At 36.7% G+C, this 15,148-nt stretch overlaps 1 pseudogene; it reads right to left on the minus strand.

Moving 5' to 3' along the window:
• Window positions 1-7,437: 7,437 nt before the first annotated feature.
• Window positions 7,438-14,458, minus strand: LOC117084974 (annotated as a pseudogene).
• Between the last annotated feature and the right edge of the window lie 690 nt (window positions 14,459-15,148).

Here is a 15,148-nt window from a genome sequence, read left to right on the forward strand (position 1 = left end):
TGCAAATATCTTTTCCCCATTATTACCTTTTATAATATTAAAAGAGTGGCATCATGGGCATAATCCAGAAACACTGCTACCTTGACTTACTGGATATAGCATGGGCTGTTTAGTAAGGCACACCTAGATTCTAATTTCAGCTCTCACACTGACTGAACTAGACAAATTAGTGTCCATGTGTTCACTCTCTGTTTCCTTATCTTGAACAATGATAATGCTTAACAAGTACGATAATGTAGACTTTTTTTTTTTTTTTTTTTTTTTTTTTTTTTGAGACGGAGTCTCACTCTGTCGCCGGGGCTGGAGTGCAGTGGCCGGATCTCAGCTCACTGCACGCTCCGCCTCCCGGGTTCACGCCATTCTCCTGCCTCAGCCTCCCGAGTAGCTGGGACTACAGGCGCCCGCCACCTCGCCCGGCTAGTTTTTTTGTATTTTTTAGTAGAGACGGGTTTCACAGTGTTAGCCAGGATGGTCTCGATCTCTTGACCTCGTGATCCACCCGTCTCGGCCTCCCAAAGTGCTGGGATTACAGGCTTGAGCCACCGCGCCCGGCCGATAATGTAGACTTACGTCATAATGAAGCACATGTACAGTAGAGTATCTTACAGAATTACTAATGGGTTGGTAAACAAATTATGAAATTTTCTTTCTTTTTCTTTGTAAAATATATGAAAGTGTGTGAGCCTTTGAGGTTATTTAATCTATATTAATCATATATAATTATATAGCATATTTATACTGTATCAATCCATTCTTATACTGCTATGAAGAAATACCTGAGACTCCTTAATTTACAAAGGAAAGAATTTTAATTGACTCACAGTTACACGTGGCCAGGGAAGCCTCAGGAAACTTACAATCACAGCGGAAGGCACCTTTTCATAGGGTGACAGGAGAGAGAACGAGTGCGAGCAGGGGAAATGCCAGATGCTTATACAAACTTCAGATCTTGTCAGACTCATTATCACAAGAACACCCTGGGGCAAACCACTCCCGTGATTCAATTGCCTCTATCTGATCCTGCCCGTGACACATGGAGATTATTATTACAATTCAAGGTGAGATGTAAGTGGGGACACAGAAGTGAATCATCTCAGTAATTATATACAATATTTATACACACACACCTTGAATTTTTAAGAATCTTTTTAAAAGAATTTTCTGACAGTTTTGAATTGCACAAAATTAAAAATTTCTTTTAACTTGTAATGTGTGACTTTTTCATATTCAGATGCATCACAGTGCAAATAAAATTTATATTTTCTCCATAATTAGCTACTTAATCTTCTCCAAATGTGTAATATATTTTTACTGATTCTGTGCCCTATCAATCTTACCCTGTAACGATGTGTTTATTATTCTTATTCAGTTACACATATGAATCCCTTAAAAACTCAGGTTTTAGAAGATATTCTTCTTTTATTCATCTGTGTGTTCTGAAGAGAATGCTAAAAAGAAGTAGCCATTCAGGGCTCAATCAACATCAGTAAGACTGAGCACATCTTAAGCTTCTTATGTCTTACATCAATTTGAAAATCTTCACTTAAAACTTTATTTTAAATCTTCACTTAAAAATTTGTTTCACTGGCATCACAATCCAAACACTTTTCCAATCTTGGAATCTCTCATAGCCTTCCATTACCATGTTCATCAATTAATTCTGTTATTTTGTCTTTAACATATTGTTACCATCCATGCTATCATCTCTTCAAAATTCTCATGACCTCAGTTCACCATGTGTTTATATTTCATCTGAATTATTGCGCTCATTTCTCTCTGACATCCATGCTTCTAGCCCATCTCTTCCAATTGCATATACCCTACCAATGCCCCTTGAAAAATAAATTACTTCTCATGGTAGATTACTTGCCAAGACATTTGCAACAGTTTCTCTTATCCCTGTATGCAGCCGTTTTATAATGGGATATCACTGCTCTTTTATTTAGTGCTCTATTTTCCCAATGCTTGAATCTGGGATCACAGTGTAACTTATTTTGATTAGAGGGAGGTAGCAGAAGTGATGTTTTGCAGTATCTAAGTTTAGAATTCTTGCACCTTCTGTTTTTGCTGTCTTGGAACACAATGCTACTATATGAATAAGTTCAGACTAGCCTGCAGGAGCATAAAATCACATGCAGCAGAGACACACTGACCCAACCATGGCCTTCTAGACCAACCACCTTCCTTATAAGCCACCATTTCACTAAAGCTACAAAGATGATCACTCTTAAGACAACCAAAAGAACCACCCTGGGCAAATTGAGCCCAGGACAAACTGCTCTCCAATACAGCCGTGAGGAAATAAAATGGTTATTGCTTTAAACCATTAAGACATTAAGAACTGGTGTGGTTTTTATTCAGAAACATAAGTGAAACAGAAATTGGTTCCAATAAATGAGTGTTGTCTCAAGAAAAATCTAAAATTTGTGACATTGGCTTTGGGATTGGAGGCAAATAGATGCCACTGGCCAAGCCTAGTTTGATATCCAGGTTGTCAATGAAGGCCAGCAAAGGAACTTGTTGAAGGCTGGAGAAAGGACAATTTGTGTCAAGTATTACTGAACAGTTGACAAAAGCGTTATCTGTGATAACTTAGCACATAGAACTCACTTAAGGAACTATATACAGAGAATGTGGAATATGTCACTGGGTGCTTCTATTTACAATAAAGTAAGTGAGTGACAAGCTAAAAAAAAAAAAGAAAACTTTCAGTTTTCTGGTAGAATGGAAAATAAATATGGGGGGATTTAATATTTGCTAGTTTGGAAAATAAAATTGTTCTTATTTCTAGACCCTTCAGACTGCAAGAAATTTTCATAGTAAGAGTCTTTTTTATAAAGACCAAAGCCTGGGTATGACTATGAAAAGCTTTATCAAGACCTAAAAACCATTTAAGATGGTGCCAAGTAGACATTCCAGCCAGGTGAAAGGCTTCTGAGAATATGTAGGATGTTGTTTCACAATACCCAGACACACTATACAAGGTAGAGAAAACCAGTCTCTAATAAAATAATTGTGGATCTGACTTTTGACTAATGGAACAACTTATAACCTGATACACAAAATGCCCTGTATTAGTCTGTTCTCATGCTGCTAATAAAGACATATGCCAGACTGTGCAATTTATAAAGGAAAGAGGTTTAATTGACTCACAGATCCACATGGCTGGGGAGTCCTCACAATCATGGTGGAAGGCAAAGGAGGAGCAAAGTCACGTCTTACATGGTGGCAGGAAAGAGAGCTTGTGCAGGGGAACTCCCATTTATAAAACCATCTTATTCATGAGACTTATTTACCAACACAAGAACAGTATGGGGGAAACTGCTTCAGTGATTCAATTATCTCCACCTGGCCCTGCCATTGACCCATGGGGATTATTAAATTCAAGGTGAGATTTGGGTGGGGATGCAGCCAAACCATATCATGCCCTCAGTGATTACAAGGGAGTCTTCCAAACTGGACTCAAAGGGACCAAGAAATATTAAAAGGAAAAGGTTTTGGGTGCTCAAGCTTCTATGAGTTGGACACAGTTTAAGAAAGCTTTTTAGCTTTGAATAAACAAAACACAGTCCATTTCTTATAAATGTGAAACAGTGTATCAGAGAATAGAGCAAAGATCCAGATGATTTGCCAAGAACCATGGAAGATATGTAAGGAACCACATCTGAGTATAATGACTTGATTCTCATCCAGGAGAACCCCCTACCCCTGCAATATGACCTTGCAATGGATGCCTGTTTGGGTTTCAGAACTGCCATGCACCAACTCACTGTCCTTGGGGAGTGCACTGCTGCCTTTGGGAGAATCGCAGTTGAATCTGCAGGCAAATGAGAAGACAAGGAGCCGAACAGAACAGACCAAGTTCATTTCCTTGGATCAACCAGTAGAGCCATGAAGAGTTATGTGAGTGACCCTAGGCAAAAATCAAAAAAAAGAAAAAGCAAAACAAATACTGAGTCCATCATAGATTACTGTGCCATAGAATTACAAACAGACAAAATAATTCTTGTTTTAAGTCACTTAAGTTTTAAAGTCTTTTAAATTTTTTATTTTGAGTTCTGGGACACATGTGTAGAACAAGCAGGATTGTTACATACATATACACGTGCCATGGTGGTTTGCTGCACTTATCAACCTTTCATCTAGGTTTTAAATCTCACATGCATCAGATATCTGTCCCAATGCTCTCCCTCCCCTTGCCTCCCACCCCCCCGATAGGCCCTGGTGTGTGATGTTCCCCTCCCTGTGTCCAGGTGTTCTCATTGTTCCACTCCCACTTAGGAGTGAGAACATGTGATGTTTGGTTTTCTGTTCCTGTGTTAGTTTGCTGAGAATCATGGCTTCCAGCTTCATCTATGTCCCTGCAAAGGACATGAATTCATTCTTTTTATGGTGGCATAGTATTCCATGGTATATATGTGCCATATTTTCTTTATCCAGTCTATCATTGATGGGCATTTGGGTTGTTTCCAAGTCTTTGTTATTGTAAAGAGTAAACGTACATGTGCATGTGTCTTTACAGTAGAATTATTTACGTTACTCTTGGGTATATACCCAATAATGGGATTGCTGGGTCAAATGGCATTTCTGGTTCTAGATCCTTGAGGAATCGCCACACTGTCTTCCTCAATGGTTGAACTAATTTGCACTTCCACCAACAGCATAAAAACTTTCCTATTTTCCCACATTCTCACCAGCATCTGTTGTTTCCTGACTTTTTAATGATTACCATTCTAACTGGTGTGAGATAATATCTCATTGTGCTTTTTATTTGCATTTCTCTAATGACCAGTGATGGTGAGCTTTTTTTTCACATGTTTTTTGGCCACATATGTCTTCTTTTGAAAAGTGTCTGTTCATATTCTTTGCCCACTTTTTGATGGGATTTTTTTTTCTTGTAAATTTGTTTAATTCTTGTAGATTCTGGATATTAGCTCTTTGTCAGATGGATAGATTGCAAAAAATTTCTCCCATTCTGTAGGTTGCCTGTTCATTCTGATGATAGTTTCTTTTGTTTAATTAGATCTCTTTAGTTTAATTGGATCTCATTTGTCAATTTTGGCTTTTGTTGCAATTACTTTTGGTGTTTTAGTCATGAAATCTTTGCCCATACCTATGTCCTGAATAGTATTGCCTAGGTTTCATTCTGGTGTTTTTAGATTTTTCATTTAAATCTGTAATCCATCTTGAGTTAATTTTTGTGTAAGGTGTAAGGAAGGGGTCCAGTTTCTATTTTTTGAATATGGCTAGCCAGTTTCCCAGCACCATTTATTGAATAGAGAATTCTTTTCCCATTGCTTGTATTTTTCCAGTTAGTTGAAGATCGCATGGTTGTAGATGTGTGTGTGTGTGTGTGTGTGTGTTTTGAGGTCTCTGTTCTGTTCTATTGGTTTATATATCTGTTTTGGTCCCAGTACCATGCTGTGTTGGTAACTATAGCCCTGTAGTATAGTATTGGTCACTGCCAGAATTAGTATTTCCTATATTTTGCTGTCCAATTATCAAAATATACCAGTTGACTTTTCTTCAGAATAGAGCTAAATGTCACATTACCCACAAGACCACTCTGACATTGTAATTCACCCATTCAGTGAAATACACCCCAATGTGCATATTGTCATTATTGTCTGCCTGATAAAATATGTAATTTTGTTATGTGAATATCCAATTGGTTCAACTCATAACCTTTGAATTAGTGGCAATAAAATATCTATAATTTAACATGAGTATAAAAGAACTCTTTTGAGTTAAACCTACTACATTCTCCCTGTAACACAACTATATTTTCTTCAATTGTATTTTTGCCACATGCTGAGTAAAATTCCTATTCTATTTCCATCATGTCATTAGATCTACTTTCCATTTAACTTTGATAATAACAAAAGAGTCATGTTCCTAGATTTCAAATTCTCAGTCTTTCTATAGAACACATATTGAGAGGATTTTTGTAAGTCATCAGTTCTCTTAACTGTCTTTATGTTGATGACATCTAAGCACTGCAAAGATAGTGAGGGAAGCACTAGTAGTAGAACCTCTACCTTTTAAAATTACTATCTACTGCAGTTCATTGGTGTCCCTTTAGAAAGCCTCCTTAATCAAAACAGTAAGTAACTTGCAGTCTGGTAAAAGCCACTTTCAACCAGCTAAATCATGACAATAAAAATAAATTCTCATATGGTTGGTGAAGTATACTGTTTATAGTAAGACAGATGCTTTCTCCAGCTTATTTGAAAAAAGAGCAGCATTTTTTTTTGTTTGTTTCTATTGATGAGTGTATCCAACCGTAAAAGATGCATTTTCTTGTATTTACCATTTCATTCTGATGATCATCACCAACACAGTCAACTGGGAAATGCAATTTCTAATTTGAATGTTTTTGAGAGCAAATTAAAAACAAAGTTTGATCTTTTTAGGGCATTAAGATAATGAAAACTACAGCTTATAAAAATACTTCATTAAGCAAAAAGATAGAAAATATAATCTACAAATAGTCACAGAAACTAGAAGCTTTTCAGTAATCAGACTATATTACACAATAGTAAATGAAGTAACTCTGTAGATTTTCAATCTGAGAATACCTAACTGGAAGATAGTGTTTTAAACTGAGGCTGTTAACAACAGACTTTAGAGTGTAGCTACTACAAAGAGGTATTTTTGTGATTATCCCTTTGAAGTTGTGATCCAGCTATCAAACTTTTTGAAGAGTATTGTTCATCTGTAAAATAGAATCATCTAAGGCAAAAACAGCAGGAAATTCAAACATCAATTCTAACGTTTTATTTCTGCTCAAAGCTTTAGACTATAGGAATGACAATTTTGTTGTCTGAATTCTTCCGTCTCACCAATTCTCAGAAAAATATTATGCTTCAAGTAGAAATCACCAGGTATAATCATAAAGGGAAAAATGTGTCAATATTTTCTTATAATGCTCAACTAAGACTTTTAACAGCAAAATTGTATTATTCATAGTGAATGGCGATTTGGGGAAAGATTACACAGAAAATCTGAACACAAGCTGAAAGCCACCTGTATCCATTCAAAATACTTTGGGTAATTATATGTATAAATTGTACACTAGCATTAATGTAATTTGCACCTTGCCTATGAGGGGAGATAGTGTTTAATAATTGAAATGCAAATAATGACTTCCTCACAAAGTGGAATTATGTAATATCTTTAATTTATAGAGATGTGTGTGTGTTTGATAAGCGGCACACCTTTTCCTAGGAAAACCAAGTTCATACTTAGAAAATCGGTGAATCTGTTTCCATAAAATGCATTGGCACTTCATGTGGACTGCAGGAGAATATAGAGAATTAATACTCACTACTAATATGTACCACTTTTTTTTTTTTAAAGCAAATAAAGGCTTGTTTTATTTTAATGGCTGATCTGTGTAATCATGGAGGCCAGTGTGTACAGACTAAGGGGTAGCTTTTATTTATTGATCTCTTCCCCCATGGACAAAGTCTTGATGATCTCCTTCTTCTCGGCCTGGAGGCGCTCTTCACGGCAATTGTGTGCTTCTTGGTCATAGATTGGCTGGCCTCAGCCTGGTCAGCCAGGAGCTTCTTGAGGGTCTGGTCTGCCTTAGCCTGTGGCTGTGTCCCCTGAGAATCCGCTTGTTTTTGAACACATTCCCCTTCACCTTCAGGTACAGGCTGTGATACATGTGGCAATCAGTCTTCTTAGATTCATGGTATCTTCTAAGCAGCAGGTGCAGAATCCTCATTCGCCTCATCCACGTGATCTTCTCTGGCATTTGGGCATTGGCTGTACCCTTTGGCTTACCTATGCCCACATTGCCTGCCCTCACGGCCGGCCAAGGTGTTTTTCCGGCATTGAGCCTGGGAATGGACAGGCACAGGCTTAAGCTTGATCAGACCATCTCTGATCAGCTTCCAGATCTGCTGAAGGGAGTTGGCATTGGCGATTTCGTTGGTCTCATTGGGGTCCAACCAGACCTTCTTTTTGCCACAGCGGAGGAGGCTAGAGGCGAGCCTCTTCTGAAGCCTGAGCTTACTGATGGCGCCAGCCGCAGCAGCAAAAGGGACATCCCACTTTCTAGAGATTTTAGTATCTCTGGCAGCCAGAAATACTGTTTCTGAGACAGCTCTGAATACTTAACATTCGTGGATATAAAATAATTTTTATTTATCTTCCAATGCCCTAATATCTTAAATGCATAGTCACTCAAAATGAAGAAAACTGGTTTGAATAACCCAACTGGAGTTAAGAAGACATAACCAACAATCAAAGATTTTCTAGAAATAATAAAGCAGCAATTACCATATATGAGTGTAGGGGCAGCAAGACTCCACAGCTATCCTCTCAGGGTCTCGGCTGGGTCTGATCATTAAATTGACGTAAAACAGATTCACAGGAGAAAAGCATAGAAATTGATTTCATAGAACTTTCATGTGGCATCAGCACCCTTATAAAGAAATGGAAACCCCACAGAAGCAGTTAGAGTCAGTTGCCTGTATACTGAATGAAACAAAGAATGGTAAACTGAGAATTTCATAAGACAAAGGGGCTTAGGATAGGGTCTTTACTTGGACAGATAAGGGTTAGTTTAACAAGGTTCGTTGTTGTACAGAATTCTCTTGGCCTCCCCTTTCCATCCTTGGTGATAAGACCATTGCCTTTTTTCTGGTATAGGAAGGATACATTCTACATAAGAATTTCATCTCTAACTTTTAAGACACAGAGCAAAGGTCAGAGTGATCCTCTTGTACCTGTTGTTTTTCAAATTCCTTTAATTTAAATAACCAATAACCAAGGTGGCATATTTTTTATTAAATTTTTAAGTTTATAATTGACATAATAATTGTTCATATTTATATGGTACACGGTAGTGTTTCTTCTTTTCAGAAATATATGTTGTATAATTCAAAGAGATATTAAATTTTATTTATTAATTTAGATTCAAGGGTCATACGTGCATGTTTGTTACAAGGGTCTATTGTATAATAATAGGGATTGGGCTACCAGTGTATCCGTCACTCGAATATTGAATATTTTACTGAATAGGTAATTTTTCAGCCTTCGCTGTCTCCTCTACTCCCCATTTTTGGAGTTCCCAATGTCTATTATCTCCATATTAATGTCCCTATGGACCCATGTTTAGCTCCTACTTAAAGTGAGAATATGCCATATATGATTTTCTGCTTTTGAGTTAGTTCACCTAATATACTGTCCACCAGTTCCATCCATGGTGCTGTAAAATACATTATTTCATTCTTTTTGATGGCTGTACTGTCATAATGTAATGTTTTAATGCATGTATACATGGTATAATGATCAACTTTGGGTAATTATTGTATTCATCACTTTCAACATTTGTAATTTCTTTGTGGTGACAACATGCAAAAACTTCTAGCTATTTTAAAATCTGTAATACATACTTATTTGCTATAGCAGGTGGCATATTTTCACCTCCTTCATTGAGCAAAATACAATACTCTGTTTTCCAGGATTTTCTTTTTTTTTTTTTTTTTTTTTTGAGACGGAGTCTTGCTCTGTCACCCAGGCTGGAGTGCAGTGGCCGGATCTCAGCTCACTGCAAGCTCCGCCTCCCGGGTTCACGCCATTCTCCTGCCTCAGCCTCCTGAGTAGCTGGGACTACAGGCGCCCGCCACCTCGCCCGGCTAGTTTTTTGTATTTTTTAGTAGAGACGGGGTTTCACCGTATTAGCCAGAGATGGTCTCGATCTCCTGACCTCATGATCCGCCCGTCTCGGCCTCCCAAAGTGCTGGGATTACAGGCTTGAGCCACCGCGCCCGGCCCGTTTTCCAGGATTTTCTACCAGTAATGTTGAAATACTAATATTCAGGAATGTATTATTAAAAAGTGAGGTATAAGTATCATTTCATCCACATTCCATAATCAAAAGCTCCACCTGAGAAAGATCCATGGTCCAAATGTTTCTTCATCTACTGGAGTCTTTCTAGGGATGATTACTAGAGGATGAGATTTTTGTCAAGATAAATCATCTTAGAGGAAAATGAGTCAAGCTCTAAGACAATGGTTCTGGCTCTGAAAGAATCAGAGAGGGTTGTGAAGGAATCTAGCTTAGGGGAATAATTTAACCGAGTTGTGGAGAAATATACAAGTTATTAATAAATATGGAAGCAATGTTTAACTTCACTAGCAAGCTTACATAAATAAATGATTTTGAAAATCTTCAGATAATTTAAAAAGTGGGATTAAAATGTATTCCAAAAAAAATTTAATTTTGTTTCCCTCTAATTTTAAAGGCAGCATAAAGCTCACTATTTAGGTCTAAAATATAGATGATTCAGATTTCAAGTGTATTAGTGGAAAAATTTTATTACACCAACAACATACTTGCATTTTACTGTTATGAAAGGCATCATATACCAGAATAGCTACAACCATGTTATAAAAACTCCACTGAACTAAAACTAATCAGCAATATAGTTAAACACATTTTGTAAGATTAGACAAACTTGTTTGTATACACAACTAATTCACAAAATTGTTTTCAGTATCAAGGAATAATAAGCAATGGCTTTGGGTTGTGTTATGTTAATCAAGAGTAAAAATTTTGAAAGTCTAAATGAAAAAAGAATCTCCAAGGTATCCAGTGCTCTAAAATGATTCTTAGCCATTGAAAAATAGGCTTCTTCCCTATCTCCAAGTCACAAGTTACTCGTGCACTACCCTATTCAGTTCAGGAGTTCAAAAGGAGCAAGTAACTCAGCTCATCTTGTACTCTGTTTGCTCTCATAATAGAAAGTAGATTACAAAAGGTTAGGTAACTTTTGTAAAATTTTCTCAGTATTCTGTGGACATAGAAGGAACAGAATTACTGTCCAGTAATTGATGTGAAAATAAATAGAAGATGCCTTTATGTTTTAATGTTATGACTTTTGTGAGTTTTCTAAAAGTGTAGGGAATTTAAAAAAGAAAAAAAGCAAACCATCACCACATCTACAACAAACCTCCCTGGATGTATCTTCTCAAAGTTCTGGATATCGATAATATCCTATGTTAGTCAATGTAATAATGGTCCACCAGGAAATGCAATGTGACGTATCTACAAGGAGAAATAATATTAAAAATTGTCACCTTGCAGTCACAGACCATGAGAACAGAGTATGGTGTGAGCATGCTGGAGGGGGTAGTTCCTAAAGACCCTTTTCCTCTTCCAGATACTAAGCATTTAGTTCCTGGATCATATGGGAGCGCTGCGAGAAAAGAAACGGTGAGCACTTGACAGCTTCAAACAGTTGCAGCTTACCACAGGACATGGAGGTGTTTTACAGCTTACCACAGGAAATGGAGGTGTTTTAATACTGTAATCACACATAAGTATATTGGTGCACGTTGGGAGGCTGAGATGGGTGCATTACCTGAGGTCAAGAGTCAGAGACTAGCCTGGACAATGTGGTGAAACCCTGTCTGAACTAAAAATACAAAAATTAGCCAGTCATGGTGCTGGGCACCTGTAATCCCAGGTCCTCGGGAGACTGAGGCAGGAGAATCTCTTTAACCTGGGAGGCAGAGGTTACTTTGAGCCAAGATTGAGCCACTTCACTCCAGCCTGGGCGACAGAGCGAGACTCTGTCGAAAACAAACAAACAAACAAGCAAAAAACGGATATTGATGTTTAATGGCTGAATATCAGTTCCTTAAATGCCAGCGCATCTTGGCCTTCATAAACATGTTACTGCTCTATGCCAGACACTATAGAGGTTTTAAGAATACAGCAATGAATAACACATGCTTCCCCTACTAAGGAAACAAATAACGTTGTGGAAGAAATTAACAAGGTAGGCTGATAAAGTCTGTAATGGAGGGTGTTAATGAATTTGAATGTGTAGAAAGAGGAATAACTAATCCCCGAGGAGAAATAATGTTGGGTCACAGAAATGGACATTTGATATTGGTCTTGAAGAACATGTAGGAGTTTATTAAATAAAGGAAGAAAATAAAATCTTCCCCAGCTAGTAAAATCTCAAAGGAAAAAATAAATGTATTTGGAGCGTTAATCTACTGAGCAAGATTGACAGTTGTTACAGAATTCAAGTATTGGGCCTGGTCAATATCGATGGCATTACTCTCCCAAACAAGGCTGATCCTTGCTTCCCCTCATTTTGGCACTTTTTAAAGGATATAAGGTAATATAATATACTACTATCATGTGGTAATATAATATTCATGTGCAAAGAGCTTGTCTAAAGAAAATATTAATGTATCATCAGAAAATACGTGAATGAAACAGCCATTAAATAATCATATAAATAAATATGTGTATATATAGTTACCTAATAAAATTCATAATATAGTGTTAAAAGAAAGAAAGCTACAAATTGACATGTGTTCCATGATCTGATTTCTCAAAAAATCAAAACAAAATTAAAAAACCCTAAACATGTATGTATGTGTAAAAAACATTAGCATAAATATACTCCATAGGGTTATTTTGAAGTACTGACATTGTGGTTGCCTTTTTCTTACTATACACATTTTAAAAAAATTATTCTACAAGTAACATGAATTGTTTATTAAATACGTACATAAATTTAAAAAGAAAACTACATTTTTTATATGTCTGAATAAGAGGCATAAAATGATAAAGCAGAGTGAAGTATAAAAGCAAGCCATTTTAATAAAAATAAATTAAATAAAGACATTATGTGTCTTAAATTATCCTATAGCATTGATATGGATTCTTGAACTAGGATTAGAGATCTCTTTATGAAAATTTAATAGCTTTAGTACATTATGCAAAGTAGTTTTTTTGCAAGTTCATCTACATTTACCATCCAAATTAACTTCATGCCATCAAAAATGTTAATTAAATTTCTTATGACTCAGTTTCCTCTGATTGCAACTGTGAATAATATATCAAAACCACTCTGTAGCTCTGCTCTGAAGACAGAACATAATTATGGTTATAATTTATACATATTCCTTGGAGTGTGTCCCTACCTCTTTCTCAAAATGCACAGCTCTCCTGGCAACAGTGTCCTCTCCAAAGAAACTAAAATGTCTAGCAATATCAACTCTTTAATATTACAACTTGAAGAATGCTAGGGACTCTCAATAAATTTATCAGCATTCTTCTTCAGCAGTAAGACAATTTCTTTACCATTTATTGCTTTAACACAAGTGAATAACTCTAGCTGTGAACTTCTTTATGAACAATTAAAGTACTTGGTTTCCTTTGCTTCATAATAATTACTGGCACAAGCCAGCCAGAAAACATAAATATAGTTTAAAGGTTTGGTGTTCAGATATCCATGTCATAAAGGAGGGGCAAATTAGAGAACTAGGTCTAGGTTTAAAACTTATAATTTATGCGAAAACAAAAGTTGCAGTATGAATTCAGATCTAAAAACTGGAAGCAGCGCTTCAGTGTCGGGAAGGAATAGGGATGATGACTTCACCAGAAACCAAGGAATGTGCATTAATTCTTAAAGAGGAAGCCTCTATTTTTACTGTGTTTTAATATGAGCAGATAAAAATAAGTCATTAAGATCTGAAGTGATTAGAGCCACTTGATAGAATCTAGTACTGGAACTACTACCAAGTAGTTCTAATTAGAAGACTCAGATCTAGCAGAAGATATTGGTAATTGTAAAAGACCAAAGTGTTCTGTCAATAGTATCTCTTAAACATTTCTTAAATCTGTCTTCTGACTCTGCCTTCTTTTAAACAATCACAATCTCTGCCATGGGCAAATACAGTAGACACCTCTCTGGTGTCTCTTCTTCCATTCTTATTCCAAACTCAATGCATTTTCTACACTGCAGTCGGTATCCTAAAATACGCAGACTCTTAACATGTTGCTATACATTTTTAATTTATCTAAAAGTTTCTTGTAGCTTCTAAAATTAAGATTAACCAAGCTCCCTCCATTTGCAGCCTACTTTTTGAAAATGGCCCAATTGTGCCATAGAACTGATATATATAGTTTTTTGAATAAATATAAAAAATGACTCTACTACTCTTGAAACTTGTATTTGTCTTACCTTAGTTCCTGCCTCAGGACATTGACCCCTCAGGCAAGGAACTGAAACCAGATCACCAGATGCAGACAATGCGACTCCAGCTCTTTCATTACTCATGATTATTTCCTTACCCCTCCCTAATTTCTGTTTTCCCACAAGTAGCTGCATTCCTTCCCTGCTATATAAACCTCCGATTTTAGATGGTTGAGAGAAACAGATTTCAGCCATTTCTCTGGCTGAAGTCACCCAAATAAATAAAGTCACCTTATTCCCTGGCAATAGTCATTGTCTCACTGGCTTTCTGTGCAGTGATGGATGGGACTTCCACGGGACCTCTGGCATTTCTGTAGTATCTCCACTCGGATTTCACCCCAGCCTCTCTCTGGGGTGTCTACAAACCAGGATCCCCAGACTCAAGGCTGTTATTCACCCTCAAGATGTCCTATATTTGCTCCTTTTTCAGAGCCCTGATACATCTTGTCTCTCCTCCAAGCTAGTCTCCCTCCTTAGCAATTTCTAAAATGCCTCTAACTCTTAAGATTTTGATTCAAAGGGTGCTTTCTGAGCCACGACTTCTCTGATCAACCCTTATCCCCAAAATCACGTTGAATACCCTAGTATCCAACAGTTCTTAGGCGAGCCCCAAAGTCCCAAATAATTGAAATCCAGTCTGCTGATCATTGCTTGTGGTGCTCCAAACCTGAAATATTCAGCTATTGCTTACTTTTGAATCTGTATTGAATGGATACAGGCTGTTCATAAACTAGATAGGGAAAATGTTAAGATGCACAGACTCAAGACATGTTAGCCAACCTGTGTCAAAGGATGCTTTTGTAGAAATTTAGGACTTTTGACCAAAGTTAATTGTTTGTTGCTAATTAGTATTATTTAATGTGTGCAGATATTTTAAATGCAAATTGGAAAAGTGCTGATTGGTTCAGACACAGTTCAATATTTGAACATAATATTTTCTATTCTGACTTGATAGATATATAACTAAGAAATTGGACAAGTGAATTTGGGTAAAAAGATAGTTATAACTCATATATTAGCAATGATTAATTTGCATGGCTTAATGATATTCCATCAAAATGCATTTTTACCTTTTTTAATATACTTTGTCATTTGACTTTTACACCTCCTTTATGTTGTTTTTTTAACGTATA

The sequence above is a fragment of the Trachypithecus francoisi genome, unplaced genomic scaffold (genome assembly GCF_009764315.1).
Source record: "Trachypithecus francoisi isolate TF-2019V2 unplaced genomic scaffold, Tfra_2.0 Lachesis_group1, whole genome shotgun sequence".
Lineage (NCBI taxonomy): Eukaryota > Metazoa > Chordata > Mammalia > Primates > Cercopithecidae > Trachypithecus > Trachypithecus francoisi.